Here is a 16,099-nt window from a genome sequence, read left to right as displayed (position 1 = left end):
CACTATTGTTATTGCTGTCCTTTATTAGTGTGAAGGTGAAGACCTTCACACTATTGTTATTGCTGTCCTTTATTATTATTATTATTATTCTACTTATTCCGCTCACTTTTTTGACGCTTAACTCCTTCCACATACTTCAACCGATTCACTCCGTTCCACTTTTCACTTATTCCAAATATTCATGACACGGCTGCTTACATTTTTTTTGTTCGAAAAATTTTCCGTTTTCACAAAATTCACGATTTTGTGGCATTTTTTTCCCCATTCATTCTTAATGGCAGATTCAACATTTCACATTTTTGTTGTTCCAGTTTGAAATTCACTTATTTCAACACATTCAAATCACATTGGGGACATTCCCAAACTTGCCAAATTCAAAAATTTCACGTTTTCACTTTTAAAATTTGCACAAAATTTTGCAAAATTTCACAAAATTTAGTTTTTCACTTCTAGTTTCTACATTTTTCCACCGATTCAACTCGTTCCAACTTTCAACTGTTCATCTTTTGCCTACCTATTCCACACCTTCCCACTTAGCAAAATTTCCAAATTTTCAATTTTGAAATTCACACCAAATTTTCCCAAAATTTAGTTTTTCCCTTCTAATTTCTACATTTTTCAACTGATTCAACCCATTCCAACTTTATTCACTTTGTTTACCTTATGCTTACCATATTCACCCCCTTCACCCCCACTTCCACAATTCAACCCTTGACCCCCACTTCCAGAGTGGCGGCCATCTTGGATTGACCCTGAAGTGCCCCAATGAACCCGGAATGAACCGGAAGTGCCCCAAATCAAACCGGAATTGACCCCAAATGAACCGGAAGTGACCTCAGGTAAACCGGAAGTGACCCCAAATCAAACCGGAAGTGACCCCAAATCAAACCGGAAGTGACCTTTTTAAACCGGGAGTGACCCCAAATAAACCGGAAGTGACCTCAGCTGGACCGGAAGTGCCTCTAATCAAACCGGAAGTGACCCAAATAGACCGGAAGTGACCCAAATCAAACCGGAAGTGACCATATTTCAACATTAAGTGCCCAAAATACCTACATTTGCGCTAACTTTTGCAAATTTTGACCGATTAAACCCGTTTCTACATTTTAACCCCAAAAGTGAACCTCCTGAAGCCGTTTTTTTCCTTTTGTTCCAAATTTCAAAAGATTTTGGCGCAATTTTTTTTTCTTTTAATTCCCATTCATTCTTTATTAGGATTCAAGATTTGCTCTAACTTCTACATTTTTTAACCGATTCAACTCGTTCCAACTTTCAACTGTTCAATTTTGGCTTTCTACTCTAATTTCTACTTTTTTCAACTTATTCAACCCATTCAACTTATTCAACCCATTCCACCTTTCAACTGTTCATCATTTTCCTACCTATTCCACAACTTCCCACTTACCCAATATTCCAAAATTTCAGTTTTGAAATTCACACCCAATTTTCCCAAATTTCCTTTTCCCTTGTAATTTCTACATTTTTCAACCGATTCAACTCTTTTCAACATCATTCTGCAGCATTCCCCAAGTATTTATTCAACCTCTTCACCTTCACACGCAATTTCTTCAGGAATTGCAAATTCTAGTTATTATTATTATTATTCTACTTATTCCGCTCACTTTTTTGACGCTTAACTCCTTCCACATACTTCAACCGATTCACTCCGTTCCACTTTTCACTTATTCCAAATATTCATGACACGGCTGCTTACATTTTTTTTGTTCGAAAAATTTTCCGTTTTCACAAAATTCACGATTTTGTGGCATTTTTTTCCCCATTCATTCTTAATGGCAGATTCAACATTTCACATTTTTGTAGTTCCAGTTTGAAATTCACTTATTTCAACACATTCAAATCACATTGGGGACATTCCCAAACTTGACAAATTCAAAAATTTCACGTTTTCACTTTTAAAATTTGCACAAAATTTTGCAAAATTTCACAAAATTTAGTTTTTCACTTCTAGTTTCTACATTTTTCCACCGATTCAACTCGTTCCAACTTTCAACTGTTCATCTTTTGCCTACCTATTCCACACCTTCCCACTTAGCAAAATTTCCAAATTTTCAATTTTGAAATTCACACCAAATTTTCCCAAAATTTAGTTTTTCCCTTCTAATTTCTACATTTTTCAACCGATTCAACCCATTCCAACTTTATTCACTTTGTTCACCTTATGCTTACCATATTCACCCCCTTCACCCCCACTTCCACAATTCAACCCTTGACCCCCACTTCCAGAGTGGCGGCCATCTTGGATTGACCCTGAAGTGCCCCAATGAACCCGGAATGAACTGGAAGTGCCCCAAATCAAACCGGAATTGACCCCAAATGAACCGGAAGTGACCTCAGGTAAACCGGAAGTGACCCCAAATCAAACCGGAAGTGACCCCAAATCAAACCGGAAGTGACCTTTTTCAACCGGAAGTGACCCCAAATAAACCGGAAGTGACCTCAGCTAGACCGGAAGTGCCGCTAATCAAACCGGAAGTGACCCAAATAGACCGGAAGTGACCCAAATCAAACCGGAAGTGACCATATTTCAACATTAAGTGCCCTAAATACCTACATTTGCGCTAACTTTTGCAAATTTTGCCCGATTAAACCCATTTTAACATTTTAACCCCAAAAGTGAACCTCCTAAAGCTGTTTTTTTCCTTTTGTTCCAAATTTCAAAAAATTTTGGTGCAATTTTTTTTCTTTTAATTCCCATTCATTCTCTATTAGGATTCAAGATTTGCTCTAACTTCTACATTTTTTAACCGATTCAACTTGTTCCAACTTTGAACTGTTCTTCTTTTGCCTTCCTATTCCACAACTACCCACTTACCAAAAATTCTCTACAATTTTGTTTTTCTAATCTAATTTCTACATTTTTCAACTTATTCAACCCATTCGACCTTTCAACTGTTCATCATTTTCCTACCTATTCCACAACTTCCCACTTACCCAAAATTCCAAATTTTCAATTTTGTAACTCACACCCAATTTTCCCAAATTTCCTTTTTCCCTTGTAATTTCTACATTTTTCAACCGATTCAACTCTTTTCAACATCATTCTGCAACATTCCCCAAGTATTTATTCAACCTCTTCACCTTCACACGCAATTTCTTCAGGAATTGCAAATTCTAGTTATTATTATTATTCTACTTATTCCGCTCACTTTTTTGACGCTTAACTCCTTCCACATACTTCAACCGATTCACTCCGTTCCACTTTTCACTTATTCCAAATATTCATGACACGGCTGCTTACATTTTTTTTGTTCGAAAAATTTTCCGTTTTCACAAAATTCACGATTTTGTGGCATTTTTTTCCCCATTCATTCTTAATGGCAGATTCAACATTTCACATTTTTGTTGTTCCAGTTTGAAATTCACTTATTTCAACACATTCAAATCACATTGGGGACATTCCCAAACTTGCCAAATTCAAAAATTTCACGTTTTCACTTTTAAAATTTGCACAAAATTTTGCAAAATTTCACAAAATTTAGTTTTTCACTTCTATTTTCTACATTTTTCCACCGATTCAACTCGTTCCAACTTTCAACTGTTCATCTTTTGCCTACCTATTCCACACCTTCCCACTTAGCAAAATTTCCAAATTTTATATTTTGAAATTCACACCAAATTTTCCCAAAATTTAGTTTTTCCCTTCTAATTTCTACATTTTTCAACCGATTCAACCCATTCCAACTTTATTCACTTTGTTCACCTTATGCTTACCATATTCACCCCCTTCACCCCCACTTCCACAATTCAACCCTTGACCCCCACTTCCAGAGTGGCGGCCATCTTGGATTGACCCTGAAGTGCCCCAATGAACCCGGAATGAACTGGAAGTGCCCCAAATCAAACCGGAATTGACCCCAAATGAACCGGAAGTGACCTCAGGTAAACCGGAAGTGACCCCAAATCAAACCGGAAGTGACCCCAAATCAAACCGGAAGTGACCTTTTTAAACCGGAAGTGACCCAAAATAAACCGGAAGTGACCTCAGCTAGACCGGAAGTGCCTCTAATCAAACCGGAAGTGACCCAAATAGACCGGAAGTGACCCAAATCAAACCGGAAGTGACCTAAATAGACCGGAAGTGACCCAAATCAAACCGGAAGTGACCCCAAATGAACCGGAAGTGACCTCAGGTAAACCGAAAGTGACCCCAAATAAAACCGGAAGTGACCACAAATCAAACCGGAAGTGACCTTTTTCAACCGGAAGTGACCTTTTTAAACCGGAAGTGACCCCAAATAAACCGGAAGTGACCTCAGCTAGACCGGAAGTGCCTCTAATCAAACCGGAAGTGACCCAAATCAAACCGGAAATGACCATATTTCAACATTAAGTGCCCTAAATACCTACATTTGCGCAAACTTTTGCAAATTTTGCCCGATTAAACCCATTTCAACATTTTAACCCCAAAAGTGAACCTCCTGAAGCCGTTTTTTTCCTTTTGTTCCAAATTTCAGAAACTTTTGGTGCAATTTTTTTTTCTTTTAATTCCCATTCATTCTCTATTAGGATTCAAGATTTGCTCTAACTTCTACATTTTTTAACCGATTCAACTCGTTCCAACTTTCAACTGTTCCTCTTTTGCCTTCCTATTCCACAACTTCCCACTTACCAAAAATTCTCTACAATTTTGTTTTTCTACTCTAATTTCTACATTTTCAACTTATTCAACCCATTCCACCTTTCAACTGTTTATCATTTTCCTACCTATTCCACAACTTCCCACTTACCCAAAATTCCAAATTTTCAATTTTGAAATTCACACCCAATTTTCCCAAATTTCCTTTTTCCCTTGTAATTTCTACATTTTTCAACCGATTCAACTCTTTTCAACATCATTCTGCAACATTCCCCAAGTATTTATTCAACCTCTTCACCTTCACACGCAATTTCTTCAGGAATTGCAAATTCTAGTTAGTGTGAAGGTGAAGACCTTCACACTATTGTTATTGCTGTCCTTTATTAGTGTGAAGGTGAAGACCTTCACACTATTGTTATTGCTGTCCTTTATTAGTGTGAAGGTGAAGACCTTCACACTATTGTTATTGCTGTCCTTTATTATTATTATTATTATTATTAGTGTGAAGGTGAAGACCTTCACACTATTGTTATTGCTGTCCTTTATTATTATTATTATTATTATTATTATTCTACTTATTCCGCTCACTTTTTTGACGCTTAACTCCTTCCACATACTTCAACCGATTCACTCCGTTCCACTTTTCACTTATTCCAAATATTCATGACACGGCTGCTTACATTTTTTTTGTTCGAAAAATTTTCCGTTTTCACAAAATTCACGATTTTGTGGCATTTTTTTCCCCATTCATTCTTAATGGCAGATTCAACATTTCACATTTTTGTTGTTCCAGTTTGAAATTCACTTATTTCAACACATTCAAATCACATTGGGGACATTCCCAAACTTGCCAAATTCAAAAATTTCACGTTTTCACTTTTAAAATTTGCACAAAATTTTGCAAAATTTCACAAAATTTAGTTTTTCACTTCTAGTTTCTACATTTTTCCACCGATTCAACTCGTTCCAACTTTCAACTGTTCATCTTTTGCCTACCTATTCCACACCTTCCCACTTAGCAGAATTTCCAAATTTTCAATTTTGAAATTCACACCAAATTTTCCCAAAATTTAGTTTTTCCCTTCTAATTTCTACATTTTTCAACCGATTCAACCCATTCCAACTTTATTCACTTTGTTCACCTTATGCTTACCATATTCACCCCCTTCACCCCCACTTCCACAATTCAACCCTTGACCCCCACTTCCAGAGTGGCGGCCATCTTGGATTGACCCTGAAGTGCCCCAATGAACCCGGAATGAACTGGAAGTGCCCCAAATCAAACCGGAATTGACCCCAAATGAACCGGAAGTGACCTCAGGTAAACCGGAAGTGACCCCAAATCAAACCGGAAGTGACCCCAAATCAAACCGGAAGTGACCTTTTTCAACCGGAAGTGACCTTTTTAAACCGGAAGTGACCCCAAATAAACCGGAAGTGACCTCAGCTAGACCGGAAGTGCCTCTAATCAAACCGGAAGTGACCTAAATAGACCGGAAGTGCCTCTAATCAAACCGGAAGTGACCTAAATAGACCGGAAGTGACCCAAATCAAACCGGAAGTGACCCCAAATGAACCGGAAGTGACCTCAGGTAAACCGGAAGTGACCCCAAATCAAACCGGAAGTGACCTTTTTCAACCGGAAGTGACCTTTTTAAACCGGAAGTGACCCCAAATAAACCGGAAGTGACCTCAGCTAGACCGGAAGTGCCTCTAATCAAACCGGAAGTGACCCAAATCAAACCGGAAATGACCATATTTCAACATTAAGTGCCCTAAATACCTACATTTGCGCAAACTTTTGCAAATTTTGCCCGATTAAACCCATTTCAACATTTTAACCCCAAAAGTGAACCTCCTGAAGCCGTTTTTTTCCTTTTGTTCCAAATTTCAGAAACTTTTGGTGCAATTTTTTTTTCTTTTAATTCCCATTCATTCTCTATTAGGATTCAAGATTTGCTCTAACTTCTACATTTTTTAACCGATTCAACTCGTTCCAACTTTCAACTGTTCCTCTTTTGCCTTCCTATTCCACAACTTCCCACTTACCAAAAATTCTCTACAATTTTGTTTTTCTACTCTAATTTCTACATTTTCAACTTATTCAACCCATTCCACCTTTCAACTGTTTATCATTTTCCTACCTATTCCACAACTTCCCACTTACCCAAAATTCCAAATTTTCAATTTTGAAATTCACACCCAATTTTCCCAAATTTCCTTTTTCCCTTGTAATTTCTACATTTTTCAACCGATTCAACTCTTTTCAACATCATTCTGCAACATTCCCCAAGTATTTATTCAACCTCTTCACCTTCACACGCAATTTCTTCAGGAATTGCAAATTCTAGTTAGTGTGAAGGTGAAGACCTTCACACTATTGTTATTGCTGTCCTTTATTAGTGTGAAGGTGAAGACCTTCACACTATTGTTATTGCTGTCCTTTATTAGTGTGAAGGTGAAGACCTTCACACTATTGTTATTGCTGTCCTTTATTATTATTATTATTATTATTAGTGTGAAGGTGAAGACCTTCACACTATTGTTATTGCTGTCCTTTATTATTAGTGTGAAGGTGAAGACCTTCACACTATTGTTATTGCTGTCCTTTATTATTATTATTATTATTATTATTATTATTCTACTTATTCCGCTCACTTTTTTGACGCTTAACTCCTTCCACATACTTCAACCGATTCACTCCGTTCCACTTTTCACTTATTCCAAATATTCATGACACGGCTGCTTACATTTTTTTTGTTCGAAAAATTTTCCGTTTTCACAAAATTCACGATTTTGTGGCATTTTTTTCCCCATTCATTCTTAATGGCAGATTCAACATTTCACATTTTTGTTGTTCCAGTTTGAAATTCACTTATTTCAACACATTCAAATCACATTGGGGACATTCCCAAACTTGCCAAATTCAAAAATTTCACGTTTTCACTTTTAAAATTTGCACAAAATTTTGCAAAATTTCACAAAATTTAGTTTTTCACTTCTAGTTTCTACATTTTTCCACCGATTCAACTCGTTCCAACTTTCAACTGTTCATCTTTTGCCTACCTATTCCACACCTTCCCGCTTACCAAAATTTCCAAATTTTCAATTTGGAAATTCACACCAAATTTTCCCAAAATTTAGTTTTTCCCTTCTAATTTCTACATTTTTCAACCGATTCAACCCATTCCAACTTTATTCACTTTGTTCACCTTATGCTTACCATATTCACCCCCTTCACCCCCACTTCCACAATTCAACCCTTGACCCCCACTTCCAGAGTGGCGGCCATCTTGGATTGACCCTGAAGTGCCCCAATGAACCCGGAATGAACTGGAAGTGCCCCAAATCAAACCGGAATTGACCCCAAATGAACCGGAAGTGACCTCAGGTAAACCGGAAGTGACCCCAAATCAAACCGGAAGTGACCCCAAAGCAAACCGGAAGTGACCTTTTTAAACCGGAAGTGACCCCAAATAAACCGGAAGTGACCTCAGCTAGACCGGAAGTGCCTCTAATCAAACCGGAAGTGACCCAAATCAAACCGGAAGTGACCATATTTCAACATTAAGTGCCCTAAATACCTACATTTGCGCTAACTTTTGCAAATTTTGCCCGATTAAACCCATTTCAACATTTTAACCCCAAAAGTGAACCTCCTGAAGCCGTTTCTTTCCTTTTGTTCCAAATTTCAGAAACTTTTGGTGCAATTTTTTTTTCTTTTAATTCCCATTCATTCTCTATTAGGATTCAAGATTTGCTCTAACTTCTACATTTTTTAACCGATTCAACTCGTTCCAACTTTCAACTGTTCCTCTTTTGCCTTCCTATTCCACAACTTCCCACTTACCAAAAATTCTCTACAATTTTGTTTTTCTACTCTAATTTCTACATTTTCAACTTATTCAACCCATTCCACCTTTCAACTGTTCATCATTTTCCTACCTATTCCACAACTTCCCACTTACCCAAAATTCCAAATTTTCAATTTTGAAATTCACACCCAATTTTCCCAAATTTCCTTTTTCCCTTGTAATTTCTACATTTTTCAACCGATTCAACTCTTTTCAACATCATTCTGCAACATTCCCCAAGTATTTATTCAACCTCTTCACCTTCACACGCAATTTCTTCAGGAATTGCAAATTCTAGTTATTATTATTATTATTATTATTCTACTTATTCCGCTCACTTTTTTGACGCTTAACTCCTTCCACATACTTCAACCGATTCACTCCGTTCCACTTTTCACTTATTCCAAATATTCATGACACGGCTGCTTACATTTTTTTTGTTCGAAAAATTTTCCGTTTTCACAAAATTCACGATTTTGTGGCATTTTTTTCCCCATTCATTCTTAATGGCAGATTCAACATTTCACATTTTTGTTGTTCCAGTTTGAAATTCACTTATTTCAACACATTCAAATCACATTGGGGACATTCCCAAACTTGCCAAATTCAAAAATTTCACGTTTTCACTTTTAAAATTTGCACAAAATTTTGCAAAATTTCACAAAATTTAGTTTTTCACTTCTAGTTTCTACATTTTTCCACCGATTCAACTCGTTCCAACTTTCAACTGTTCATCTTTTGCCTACCTATTCCACACCTTCCCACTTAGCAGAATTTCCAAATTTTCAATTTGGAAATTCACACCAAATTTTCCCAAAATTTAGTTTTTCCCTTCTAATTTCTACATTTTTCAACCGATTCAACCCATTCCAACTTTATTCACTTTGTTCACCTTATGCTTACCATATTCACCCCCTTCACCCCCACTTCCACAATTCAACCCTTGACCCCCACTTCCAGAGTGGCGGCCATCTTGGATTGACCCTGAAGTGCCCCAATGAACCCGGAATGAACTGGAAGTGCCCCAAATCAAACCGGAATTGACCCCAAATGAACCGGAAGTGACCTCAGGTAAACCGGAAGTGACCCCAAATCAAACCGGAAGTGACCCCAAATCAAACCGGAAGTGACCTTTTTCAACCGGAAGTGACCCCAAATAAACCGGAAGTGACCTCAGCTAGACCGGAAGTGCCTCTAATCAAACCGGAAGTGACCCAAATAGACCGGAAGTGACCCAAATCAAACCGGAAGTGACCATATTTCAACAGTAAGTGCCCTAAATACATACATTTGCACTAACTTTCGCAAATTTTGCCCGATTAAACCCGTTTCAACATTTTAACCCCAAAAGTGAACCTCCTGAAGCCTTTTTTTTCCTTTTGTCCCAAATTTCAAAAAATTTTGGTGCAATTTTTTTTTCTTTTAATTCCCATTCATTCTCTATTAGGATTCAAGTTTTGCTCTAACTTCTACATTTTTTAACCGATTCAATTCGTTCCAACTTTCAACTGTTCATCTTTTGCCTTCCTATTCCACAATTTCCCACTTACCAAAAATTCTCTGCAATTTTGTTTTTCTACTCTAATTTCTACATTTTTCAACTTATTCAAGCCATTCCACCTTTCAACTGTTCATCATTTTCCTACCTATTCCACAACTTCCCACTTACCCAAAATTCCAAATTTTCAATTTTGAAATTCACACCCAATTTTCCCAAATTTCCTTTTTCCCTTGTAATTTCTACATTTTTCAACCGATTCAACTCTTTTCAACATCATTCTGCAGCATTCCCCAAGTATTTATTCAACCTCTTCACCTTCACACGCAATTTCTTCAGGAATTGCAAATTCTAGTTATTAGTGTGAAGGTGAAGACCTTCACACTATTGTTATTGCTGTCCTTTATTATTATTATTCTACTTATTCCGCTCACTTTTTTGACGCTTAACTCCTTCCACATACTTCAACCGATTCACTCCGTTCCACTTTTCACTTATTCCAAATATTCATGACACGGCTGCTTACATTTTTTTTGTTCGAAAAATTTTCCGTTTTCACAAAATTCACGATTTTGTGGCATTTTTTTCCCCATTCATTCTTAATGGCAGATTCAACATTTCACATTTTTGTTGTTCCAGTTTGAAATTCACTTATTTCAACACATTCAAATCACATTGGGGACATTCCCAAACTTGCCAAATTCAAAAATTTCACGTTTTCACTTTTAAAATTTGCACAAAATTTTGCAAAATTTCACAAAATTTAGTTTTTCACTTCTAGTTTCTACATTTTTCCACCGATTCAACTCGTTCCAACTTTCAACTGTTCATCTTTTGCCTACCTATTCCACACCTTCCCACTTAGCAAAATTTCCAAATTTTCAATTTTGAAATTCACACCAAATTTTCCCAAAATTTAGTTTTTCCCTTCTAATTTCTACATTTTTCAACCGATTCAACCCATTCCAACTTTATTCACTTTGTTCACCTTATGCTTACCATATTCACCCCCTTCACCCCCACTTCCACAATTCAACCCTTGACCCCCACTTCCAGAGTGGCGGCCATCTTGGATTGACCCTGAAGTGCCCCAATGAACCCGGAATGAACTGGAAGTGCCCCAAATCAAACCGGAATTGACCCCAAATGAACCGGAAGTGACCTCAGGCAAACCGGAAGTGACCCCAAATCAAACCGGAAGTGACCCCAAATCAAACCGGAAGTGACCTTTTTAAACCGGAAGTGACCCCAAATAAACCGGAAGTGACCTCAGCTAGACCGGAAGTGCCTCTAATCAAACCGGAAGTGACCCAAATAGACCGGAAGTGACCCAAATCAAACCGGAAGTGACCGTATTTCAACATTAAGTGCCCTAAATACCTACATTTGCGCTAACTTTTGCAAATTTTGCCCGATTAAACCCATTTCAACATTTTAACCCCAAAAGTGAAACTCCTAAAGCTGTTTTTTTTCCTTTTGTTCCAAATTTCAATAAATTTTGGTGCATTTTTTTTTCTTTTAATTCCCATTCATTCTCTATTAGGATTCAAGATTTGCTCTAACTTCTACTTTTTTTAACCGATTCAACTCGTTCCAACTTTCAACTGTTCCTCTTTTGCCTTCCTATTCCACAACTTCCCACTTACCAAAAATTCTCTACAATTTTGTTTTTCTACTCTAATTTCTACATTTTTCAACTTATTCAACCCATTACACCTTTCAACTGTTCATCATTTTCCTACCTATTCCACAACTTCCCACTTACCCAAAATTCCAAATTTTCAATTTTAGAATTCACACCCAATTTTCCCAAATTTTTTTCCCTTGTAATTTCTAAATTTTTCAACCGATTCAACTCTTTTCAACATCATTCTGCAACATTCCCCAAGTATTTATTCTACCTCTTCACCTTCACACGCAATTTCTTCAGGAATTGCAAATTCTAGTTATTATTATTATTCTACTTATTCCGCTCACTTTTTTGACGCTTAACTCCTTCCACATACTTCAACCGATTCACTCCGTTCCACTTTTCACTTATTCCAAATATTCATGACACGGCTGCTTACATTTTTTTTGTTCGAAAAATTTTCCGTTTTCACAAAATTCACGATTTTGTGGCATTTTTTTCCCCATTCATTCTTAATGGCAGATTCAACATTTCACATTTTTGTTGTTCCAGTTTGAAATTCACTTATTTCAACACATTCAAATCACATTGGGGACATTCCCAAACTTGCCAAATTCAAAAATTTCACGTTTTCACTTTTAAAATTTGCACAAAATTTTGCAAAATTTCACAAAATTTAGTTTTTCACTTCTAGTTTCTACATTTTTCCACCGATTCAACTCGTTCCAACTTTCAACTGTTCATCTTTTGCCTACCTATTCCACACCTTCCCACTTAGCAAAATTTCCAAATTTTCAATTTTGAAATTCACACCAAATTTTCCCAAAATGTAGTTTTTCCCTTCTAATTTCTACATTTTTCAACCGATTCAACCCATTCCAACTTTATTCACTTTGTTCACCTTATGCTTACCATATTCACCCCCTTCACCCCCACTTCCACAATTCAACCCTTGACCCCCACTTCCAGAGTGGCGGCCATCTTGGATTGACCCTGAAGTGCCCCAATGAACCCGGAATGAACTGGAAGTGCCCCAAATCAAACCGGAATTGACCCCAAATGAACCGGAAGTGACCTCAGGTAAACCGGAAGTGACCCCAAATCAAACCGGAAGTGACCCCAAATCAAACCGGAAGTGACCTTTTTAAACCGGAAGTGACCCAAAATAAACCGGAAGTGACCTCAGCTAGACCGGAAGTGCCTCTAATCAAACCGGAAGTGACCCAAATAGACCGGAAGTGACCCAAATCAAACCGGAAGTGACCATATTTCAACATTAAGTGCCCTAAATACCTACATTTGCGCTAACTTTTGCAAATTTTGCCCGATTAAACCCATTTCAACATTTTAACCCCAAAAGTGAACCTCCTAAAGCTGTTTTTTTCCTTTTGTTCCAAATTTCAAAAAATTTTGGTGCAATTTTTTTTCTTTTAATTCCCATTCATTCTCTATTAGGATTCAAGATTTGCTCTAACTTCTACATTTTTTAACCGATTCAACTGTTTCCAACTTTGAACTGTTCTTCTTTTGCCTTCCTATTCCACAACTACCCACTTACCAAAAATTCTCTACAATTTTGTTTTTCTAATCTAATTTCTACATTTTTCAACTTATTCAACCCATTCGACCTTTCAACTGTTCATCATTTTCCTACCTATTCCACAACTTCCCACTTACCCAAAATTCCAAATTTTCAATTTTGTTACTCACACCCAATTTTCCCAAATTTCCTTTTTCCCTTGTAATTTCTACATTTTTCAACCGATTCAACTCTTTTCAACATCATTCTGCAACATTCCCCAAGTATTTATTCAACCTCTTCACCTTCACACGCAATTTCTTCAGGAATTGCAAATTCTAGTTAGTGTGAAGGTGAAGACCTTCACACTATTGTTATTGCTGTCCTTTATTATTATTATTATTATTATTAGTGTGAAGGTGAAGACCTTCACACTATTGTTATTGCTGTCCTTTATTATTATTATTATTATTATTAGTGTGAAGGTGAAGACCTTCACACTATTGTTATTGCTGTCCTTTATTATTATTAGTGTGAAGGTGAAGACCTTCACACTATTGTTATTGCTGTCCTTTATTATTATTATTATTATTAGTGTGAAGGTGAAGACCTTCACACTATTGTTATTGCTGTCCTTTATTATTATTATTATTATTATTATTATTATTCTACTTATTCCGCTCACTTTTTTGACGCTTAACTCCTTCCACATACTTCAACCGATTCACTCCGTTCCACTTTTCACTTATTCCAAATATTCATGACACGGCTGCTTACATTTTTTTTGTTCGAAAAATTTTCCGTTTTCACAAAATTCACGATTTTGTGGCATTTTTTTCCCCATTCATTCTTAATGGCAGATTCAACATTTCACATTTTTGTTGTTCCAGTTTGAAATTCACTTATTTCAACACATTCAAATCACATTGGGGACATTCCCAAACTTGCCAAATTCAAAAATTTCACATTTTCACTTTTAAAATTTGCACAAAATTTTGCAAAATTTCACAAAATTTAGTTTTTCACTTCTAGTTTCTACATTTTTCCACCGATTCAACTCGTTCCAACTTTCAACTGTTCATCTTTTGCCTACCTATTCCACACCTTCCCACTTAGCAAAATTTCCAAATTTTCAATTTTGAAATTCACACCAAATTTTCCCAAAATTTAGTTTTTCCCTTCTAATTTCTACATTTTTCAACCGATTCAACCCATTCCAACTTTATTCACTTTGTTCACCTTATGCTTACCATATTCACCCCCTTCACCCCCACTTCCACAATTCAACCCTTGACCCCCACTTCCAGAGTGGCGGCCATCTTGGATTGACCCTGAAGTGCCCCAATGAACCCGGAATGAACTGGAAGTGCCCCAAATCAAACCGGAATTGACCCCAAATGAACCGGAAGTGACCTCAGGTAAACCGGAAGTGACCCCAAATCAAACCGGAAGTGACCCCAAATCAAACCGGAAGTGACCTTTTTAAACCGGAAGTGACCCCAAATAAACCGGAAGTGACCTCAGCTAGACCGGAAGTGCCTCTAATCAAACCGGAAGTGACCCAAATAGACCGGAAGTGCCTCTAATCAAACCGGAAGTGACCTAAATAGACCGGAAGTGACCCAAATCAAACCGGAAGTGACCCCGAATGAACCGGAAGTGACCTCAGGTAAACCGGAAGTGACCCCAAATCAAACCGGAAGTGACCTTTTTAAACCGGAAGTGCCCTGTTTAAACCAGAAGTGACCATAAATAAACCGGAAGTGACCTCAGCTAGACCGGAAGTGCCTCTATTCAAACCGGAAGTGACTCAAATAGACCGGAAGTGACCCAAATCAAACCGGAAGTGACCATATTTCAACATTAAGTGCCCAAAATACCTACATTTGCGCTAACTTTTGCAAATTTTGACCGATTAAACCCGTTTCTACATTTTAACCCCAAAAGTGAACCTCCTGAAGCCGTTTTTTTCCTTTTGTTCCAAATTTCAAAAGATTTTGGCGCAATTTTTTTTTCTTTTAATTCCCATTCATTCTTTATTAGGATTCAAGATTTGCTCTAACTTCTACATTTTTTAACCGATTCAACTCGTTCCAACTTTCAACCGTTCAATTTTGGTTTTCTACTCTAATTTCTACTTTTTTCAACTTATTCAACCCATTCAACTTATTCAACCCATTCCACCTTTCAACTGTTCATCATTTTCCTACCTATTCCACAACTTCCCACTTACCCAAAATTCCAAATTTTCAGTTTTGAAATTCACACCCAATTTTCCCAAATTTCCTTTTCCCTTGTAATTTCTACATTTTTCAACCGATTCAACTCTTTTCAACATCATTCTGCAGCATTCCCCAAGTATTTATTCAACCTCTTCACCTTCACACGCAATTTCTTCAGGAATTGCAAATTCTAGTATAACATTGCTATTAAGCGAAGAGTAAGTAATAACGGCTGCATGAACATAGGCGATTAGTTTAACCCAAGACACACTTAGGACTGCCCTCTCTTTTGAATAAAATTTCCTTCTACTTTGCAAGAGCAAAATTTCCAAAATCAAAAATAAAACTAATCTAAAAATATAATTGACAATGTAATTTAAGAAATACATGGAAATAAAAACAACTAAATATATATAACAGTAAAAATAAACACAAAATAAACTCACTTCTTCACAACTACTCTTCACAGAGTGAAGGTAAAAAAAAATACTTCTATATACAATTAAATACTTTTTGTTTCAACATTGTTGGTCTCTTTATTCTATTAGGGAAACTTAACATTCACAAAGCCATTTTTTTAAAATTACTCCATGTTTTAAGGTATGTTTGACACCTGGGGATGTTTCTTTGGAGTCTCATAAATTTGTAAAGAACAAGAAATATAAAAAGATATCTGAAATATACTTTTGGTGAAAATTATCAACAATTTGTCAATATTTATTTACTTTTAGACAATAATTTTCACAATTTGCTGTTTCTGGGTGGTCGTACAAGCTCCT

At 36.7% G+C, this 16,099-nt stretch overlaps 1 long non-coding RNA gene across 1 annotated transcript in view; it reads right to left on the bottom strand.

The window, feature by feature from the left end:
* The window catches only part of LOC125975204 (uncharacterized), a 32,884-nt gene extending 17,327 nt beyond the window's left edge, over positions 1-15,557 (bottom strand). Inside the window, exon 1 of the long non-coding RNA XR_011087370.1 lies at positions 44-15,557. This is a non-coding gene — a long non-coding RNA (uncharacterized lncRNA). The remainder of the gene's footprint in view (positions 1-43) is intronic.
* Positions 15,558-16,099: the final 542 nt, after the last annotated feature.

This window comes from Syngnathus scovelli, chromosome 9, assembly GCF_024217435.2.
Source record: "Syngnathus scovelli strain Florida chromosome 9, RoL_Ssco_1.2, whole genome shotgun sequence".
Taxonomy (NCBI): domain Eukaryota; kingdom Metazoa; phylum Chordata; class Actinopteri; order Syngnathiformes; family Syngnathidae; genus Syngnathus; species Syngnathus scovelli.
This window is presented reverse-complemented; position numbering and strand designations above follow the sequence as displayed.